Raw genomic sequence first — 6,000 nt, forward strand, 5'->3', positions numbered from 1 at the left:
GGGCCACTGCCCTCCAGCCTGGGCGACAGAGCGGGACTCCGTCTCAAAAAAAAAAAAAATTAGCCAGGCATGGTGGCGGGTCCCTGTAATCCCAGCTACTCAGGAGGCTGAGGCAGAGAACTGCTTGAATTTTCTCAAAAAATAAAAGAAAAAAATACAGACTTTGCAGATTGCACTTCATTCTAGCAGTGAAGCTAGAGGTAGGCTGGCCCTTCCCCGGCACACCACAGCACCCATGTGGACCCACTTCAGTGTCCAGGAGCCACACCCAGGCCACCCAAGGAACAAGATCTGTGCAGGCAGAGCCCCTTCCCAGTCAGGGGTCCACAGGGCAAGAGGGGCACCTCCAAGATGTGAGAACACGCTGATCCCCTGCAGTGCTTCCGAGCACAGCCCCAGGCCCCTCACTCCTCCCTTCACCTCACAGTTCCACACCTGCCCCAGCAGCCAGCTGTCCAAATATTTTGCCCATTACATTTGGCCCATGCCTTACCCATCCTGGATGCTCTGCTGGGAGGTGCCCCCGCTCCCAATCCACCAGTGCCACTCTCAGCTCTGGACCTTGTCTCTGTTCAGCCTCACTCTTGTCCCGCCACCCGTTAAGCCTCTGTTCAGGGCACAGATACCTCCTGGGCACCTACACGTGTCATTCTTATATTCAGCAAAGCACAAGACAGGAAGCTCCCTGCAGGCAGGGGCTTTGTTTTGCTCACCCTTAACCTCCTCAGCACCTGGGTCTGGGCCTGGTACACCTGGGCACTCCTGAACAGTTTGGCGTATTGATCTAAACTTCTTGGCTGTGAGTTGGTCAATTGAAAGAAAAAAAAAGTGCACTTCTTGGATTTCTGTTCCTTCACAGGTTTTTACTGTGAGCCCTGTGGCAGCAAAGGAAGGGGAAAGTACCAGAAGGATGGATGGGACTAGTGCGGTCACACTGACCACTCTCATGCCCCTGAAAGGTCAAACCAAATGACAGCTGAGAAGCTGGCATTCCCCTTTAGCCACCCTGTCTCCAGTGTCCCTGGGAAGAGTCAAACCGGACCTGTCAAAGTAGCGGAAGTGGGAAAGGAAGTGAGGAACGGTCTTGGTGGCTGGATTGTTCAGGCTCTGAAGCCAAGTTGGCCTTGACTTTCTTTGTCCCTCCGTCCCTCCTTCCCTCCCTCCCTCTTGTCCTTCTCTCTCACACCCCATGTCCAAGCCACTGCTACTCCTGTCGGCTAGCCCTACTTTCAGAACACAGGCAGAATCTAACCACTTGTCACAGTTCCACTGCAGCCACCCTAAGCCTCCATCTCTGGCCTCCTGGTCTCCCACTCTTCCCCTGCCACAGCCCAGGCAGCACGTGGTAGCCGGAGTGAGCCTTTAAAAGCCCTGATTGTGTCCCTCTTCTGTTTACAACCCTCTGATGGCTTCCACTCCGTGCAGGAGAAAATCCAAAGGTCTGTGTGGCTTATAAAGCTCTACACCGCGAGTCTGCACATCTGGGTACCTCCCCACCTTCCCAGCCCTTCACCCCTCACTCTATTCCTGCTGCTCGGGCCTCCCGCTCCTGAACAAGCCAAGCATGCTTCCACCGCACGGTCTCTGTGTACAGTTAGCCAAGAGAAAGGATGAGTAGGCCCTAAGTCAGGCAAGCCATTTTTATTTGTCCTGCCAGGCTGCTCCTTGACAGGCAGAGGAGGCAGCCCCACTTACAGACTGCAGCAGGGCTTTACAGGGCGAGGAACTGGGTCAAGGTGTGTGAACCGAGTTGGGGCTGCAGGTGTCTTGATTGCATCCTGGAGATGTTTTTGCCAGCTTTAGTTAGCAGGTGTTCTGACCGCATCTTGGAACCATTTGCCAGTTCAGCTGAAGTCTTCTGGACAAACAGGTACTCGAAGGGTCAGTTGTGGCGGGGGGTTTGCCGTTAGCCTTGGGGGAGCTATGTGGAGGTCACAAAGGACTGTATTGTAAGACCCATGGGAAAGGAGGGGAACAGTCTGGTTGGGGTGACCCTAACATTCCAGCCTTTTAATAGATGATAGAAAGAAGTTGTTCTCGTCAGGCTGCTTCTAGCTGAGAGTGGGTGGTGGTTAGGGGGAGAGGCTGGAAGGTAGGGGTTAGTTTTGATTCTGGCTTTGAAATTGTTGGTATTCTTGGAGTAGCATCATGTCTTGTATGGTTCCGTGGATGAAGGCTCAGATGCGGTTCTGTAAAAACTTGGGTAAAGAGGCCGGGCGCGGTGACTCACGCCTGTAATCCCAGCACTTTGAGAGGCCGAGGCGGGTGTATCACGAGGTCAGGAGATCAAGACCATCCTGGCTGACACGGTGAAGCCCCGTCTCTACTAAATATACAAAAAACTAGCCGGGCGCAGTGGCGGACGCCTGTAGTCCCAGCTACCCAGGAGGCTGAGGCAGGAGAATGGCGTGAACGCAGGAGGCAGAGCTTGCAGTGAGCAGAGATCGTGCCACTGCCCTCCAGCCTGGGCGCCAGAGTGAGACTCCGTCTCAAAAAAATAAAAATAAAATAAAAATAAAAACACTGGATAAAGAGATGTAAGAGGCTAGACCCAAAGATTAGGAAAAGGAGAATGATTATGACGGGTACAGGGAGTGGGAGTAGCCAGGAGGTCCGGGAGCTGAAGGGCCATAGAGGCCAGGTGGAAGAGCTGTTTTCCCGGATTTTTTGAGCCCGATCCTTCCATTTTTTTTTTTAAATGGAGTCTCGCTCTGTCGCCCAGGCTGGAGTGCAGTGGCCGGATCTCAGCTCACTGCAAGCTCCGCCTCCTGGGTTCAGGCCATTCTCCTGCCTCAGCCTCCTGAGTAACTGGGACTGCAGGCGCCCGCCACCTCACCCAGCTAGTTTTTTGTATTTTTTAGTAGAGACAGGGTTTCACCGGGTTAGCCAGGATGGTCTCGATCTCCTGACCTAGTGATCTGCCTGTCTCGGCCTCCCAAAGTGCTGGGATTACAGGCTTGAGCCACCGTGCCCGGCCTTTTTTGTTTTTTTGAGACGGAGTCTCACTCTGTTGCCCAGACTGGAGGGCAGTGGCACGATCTCGGCTCACTGCAAGCTCCGCCTCCCGGATTCACGCCATTCTCCTGCCTCAGCCTCCTGAGTAGCTGAGACTACAGGTGCCCGCCACCTTGCCCGGCTAATGTTTTGTATTTTTAGTAGAGACTGGGTTAGGTAGGATGGTCTTGATCTCCTGACCTCCTGATCCATCCACCTCAGCCTCCCAAAGTGCTGGGATTAGAGGCGTGAGGTACCATGCCTGGCCAGTCCTTTCATTTTTTAACTGAATCTTGAACCAGGCCTGACTGGTTGAAATAGAAGTAGCATTCTTCATCTAGGAAGATGCAGAGACCTCCTTTTTCTGCGGTAAGTATATCGAGGCCCCTGCGGTTTTGAAGGCCTACTTGCAGCTAGGGAGTCTAGTTGGGCCTGCAGGGTTGATACGGTGGATGCTAGGTCATCAATGTTATCGGACGGGTCCTTGGATAGGGATTTGTAGTAATAGGTAGAGGTTGCAATTCCTGCAACTCGCGTTCTTGCAGCTGCTGTAATGCCTAACCCTAGTAGCAGGGGAATGAGCTGTACGGCTCGGTGTCTGCGGGATAGTGTTTGAATTTGGAAGGGTAGGGGTCTATCCGCAGGGGCTATGTCTATTTTTGGACTAAAGAAGACTAGTGTGCAGGTTCCTGTCCAGTTAGTGGGTAAGCAGAGATTGGTGGAAGTGCCCCAGAGAAAGAATATGCCCTGGCTAGGAAGGCAAAACTGGAGGTCTGTGGCAAAGAGGGGCTTTAGGATTTTTGTTTTCTGACCACCAGCCAGAGAGGAAGACAGGGCCGCCCGGGTAAGTGGTTGGAAGGGGCGGGTTGAGGTTAGTTGGCTAGCCCTACTGTTTTGTTTTCCCAGTGTAGGAGGAAACATTGTGTGTCCACTAAAAGTTGTTCCCCAGTGGGGGCTCTGGCTACCTGAGCTTGTAGACAATTGGAGGTTGGGTGGGGGCTAGGGCACGCAGTCCATCCTGCAATTGTCATACGGGGTTTGTGTCGATCGATGCAGAAACCCGAGTTTATTGTGTTGAGATTAGTGGTTTGGATTTTTGGGGGGCCAGAAACTTTGAGTACTTGAGTGGGATTGTATATTGTTAGCATCTGGATACCAGCAGGTGGGGTGAGCTGTAGGGTGTAGTTGCATGAGCCTGTGGGGAGACTGCCTAAAGGGGTTCCTGAGGGAAGGTCGCGCTGTATACAAAGGGGTGCCTGTTGGTCTCATTTGGTATCAGATGTAAATGCCCCTAAGATAACTTTGTTCCTGCAGATGTAGGGAGTGAGGTCAGTTTTGTAACTTCTAAGTGCATTTACCCCTCCGGAGCGTTGATAGCGAGGATGGAGTGTCGTGCTGGTGAGGGTCCAATCTTGAAGTGGGAGCGGGAAGGCATTTTTTTCATATGGTTTCTGAGGGACGGACACAAAACCAGCAGTTTTGTGCGAGGTCAGGATTGGTTTGATTAAGTATTGTGTGTGCCTGTTGGATGGTTCGTTGTAGATGGAGTGATAGTGAGGAGGAGAAGGGAAGGAGGAGTAAGCAGGCAAAGGATAAGAGTGAAGGTGAAGAAATTGATTTCATCTGGGCTAAACTCACACAGGGCCCTTTGGAAGGTGAGATCAGTCGCCCAGTTACGGAGTGCTGTGAGAGTGGGTTGTTCTGGGTAAGAAAGAGAGTGAAGTGGCAAGACAGGCAAAAGCAGGACATTTAGGAGGGGCAGTCACTTATTAGTGGCCTTTATTCTGCTATGAGGAGGCTTATGAGGCTAAAGTTCCACCCTGGGGGTGTTACAGTATATATTCCTATGGCAAAGAGCAGAGTAAGTGAGGCAACTATATGGACAGCGCAGTAAAGGATTTCCATTAATGAGGGTTTCGATATTTCACAGTAAGGGGTGGTAACTTACCTGTTATGTTTCATGGAGGGTAGGGGGTGGGGTCTTCTGGGATGGGTGTAAGGCTGAGTCAGGTGGGTCCAAGGAGGGTGCTGGAGTATTTACAGGGAACAGCTGGTTACAGTATTTATAGGGAACAGTTGGTGGCAGGTCAGCTGCAGGCGCCCTTTTTACCTGGAAAGATGGTGCCAAGAGTTACGTCCCGACAGCCTGGCTGCAGTGGGGATAGTGAGAAGAACTTGGAAAGGGCCTTCCACTTTGGTTTAAGGTTTGTTGGAGTGAGGGTTTTTAGGAAGACATACTCTCCTGGGAAGAGAGTTTGGTCGGGGGGGGCCTCGGTGGGGTTTTGGAAGGGCCTGGTCAGCTTGCTCGTGGAAGAGATGACGGATAAGGGAGTGTTGGGAGGTATTCTCCTAATTGAGAGTTAGTGGGGATATGTTTTGTAAGAGGAAAGGGGCCGGGCGCGGTGGCTCAAGCCTGTAATCCCAGCACTTTGGGAGGCCGAGACGGGCGGATCACGAGGTCAGGAGATCAAGACCATCCTGGCTAACACGGTGAAACCCTGTCTCTACTAAAAAATACAAAAAAACTAGCCGGGCAAGGTGGCGGGCGCCTGTAGTCCCAGCTACTCAGGAGGCTGAGGCAGGAGAATGGCGTAAACCCGGGAGGCGGAGCTTGCAGTGAGCTGAGAACCAGCCTGGGCGACAGAGCGAGACTCCGTCTCAAAAAAAAAAAAAAAAGAGGAAAGGGCGTCCATACATTAATGCAAATGGACTGAGGAAGGAGAGGGCTTCTGGACTGGCTGTGATGCGGGCCAGTGCTGTGGGTAAAAGGGAGGTCCATGGTTTTTTGACTTCAAGAGCGAGTTATTTTGGTTAACTGAGTCTTGAGAATTCCGTTTGCCCTTGCGACTTTTCTGGATGACTGGGGTCGGTATGGGATATGGAGATGCCACTGGACACCAAGGGACTGAGAGACTTGTTGGGTGATTTGAGAGATAAAGCTAGGGCCAGTGTCTGATTGTATGGACCGAGAGGGAAGAAGTCTGGGGATGATTTCTGTTGTAAGAA

The 6,000-nt window shown here is 52.1% G+C and overlaps 1 long non-coding RNA gene across 1 annotated transcript; it reads right to left on the minus strand.

The window, feature by feature from the left end:
• Nucleotides 1–1,626: 1,626 nt before the first annotated feature.
• LOC117092874 lies at nt 1,627–5,173 on the minus strand. The gene is made up of 2 exons (XR_004440945.1): nt 4,943–5,173; nt 1,627–1,921 (listed from the first exon to the last, which is right to left on the minus strand). It is a non-coding gene; the product is annotated as an uncharacterized LOC117092874 (long non-coding RNA).
• Nucleotides 5,174–6,000: the final 827 nt, after the last annotated feature.

Source organism: Trachypithecus francoisi, unplaced genomic scaffold (genome assembly GCF_009764315.1).
Source record: "Trachypithecus francoisi isolate TF-2019V2 unplaced genomic scaffold, Tfra_2.0 Lachesis_group12, whole genome shotgun sequence".
Classification (NCBI taxonomy): Eukaryota; Metazoa; Chordata; class Mammalia; order Primates; family Cercopithecidae; genus Trachypithecus; species Trachypithecus francoisi.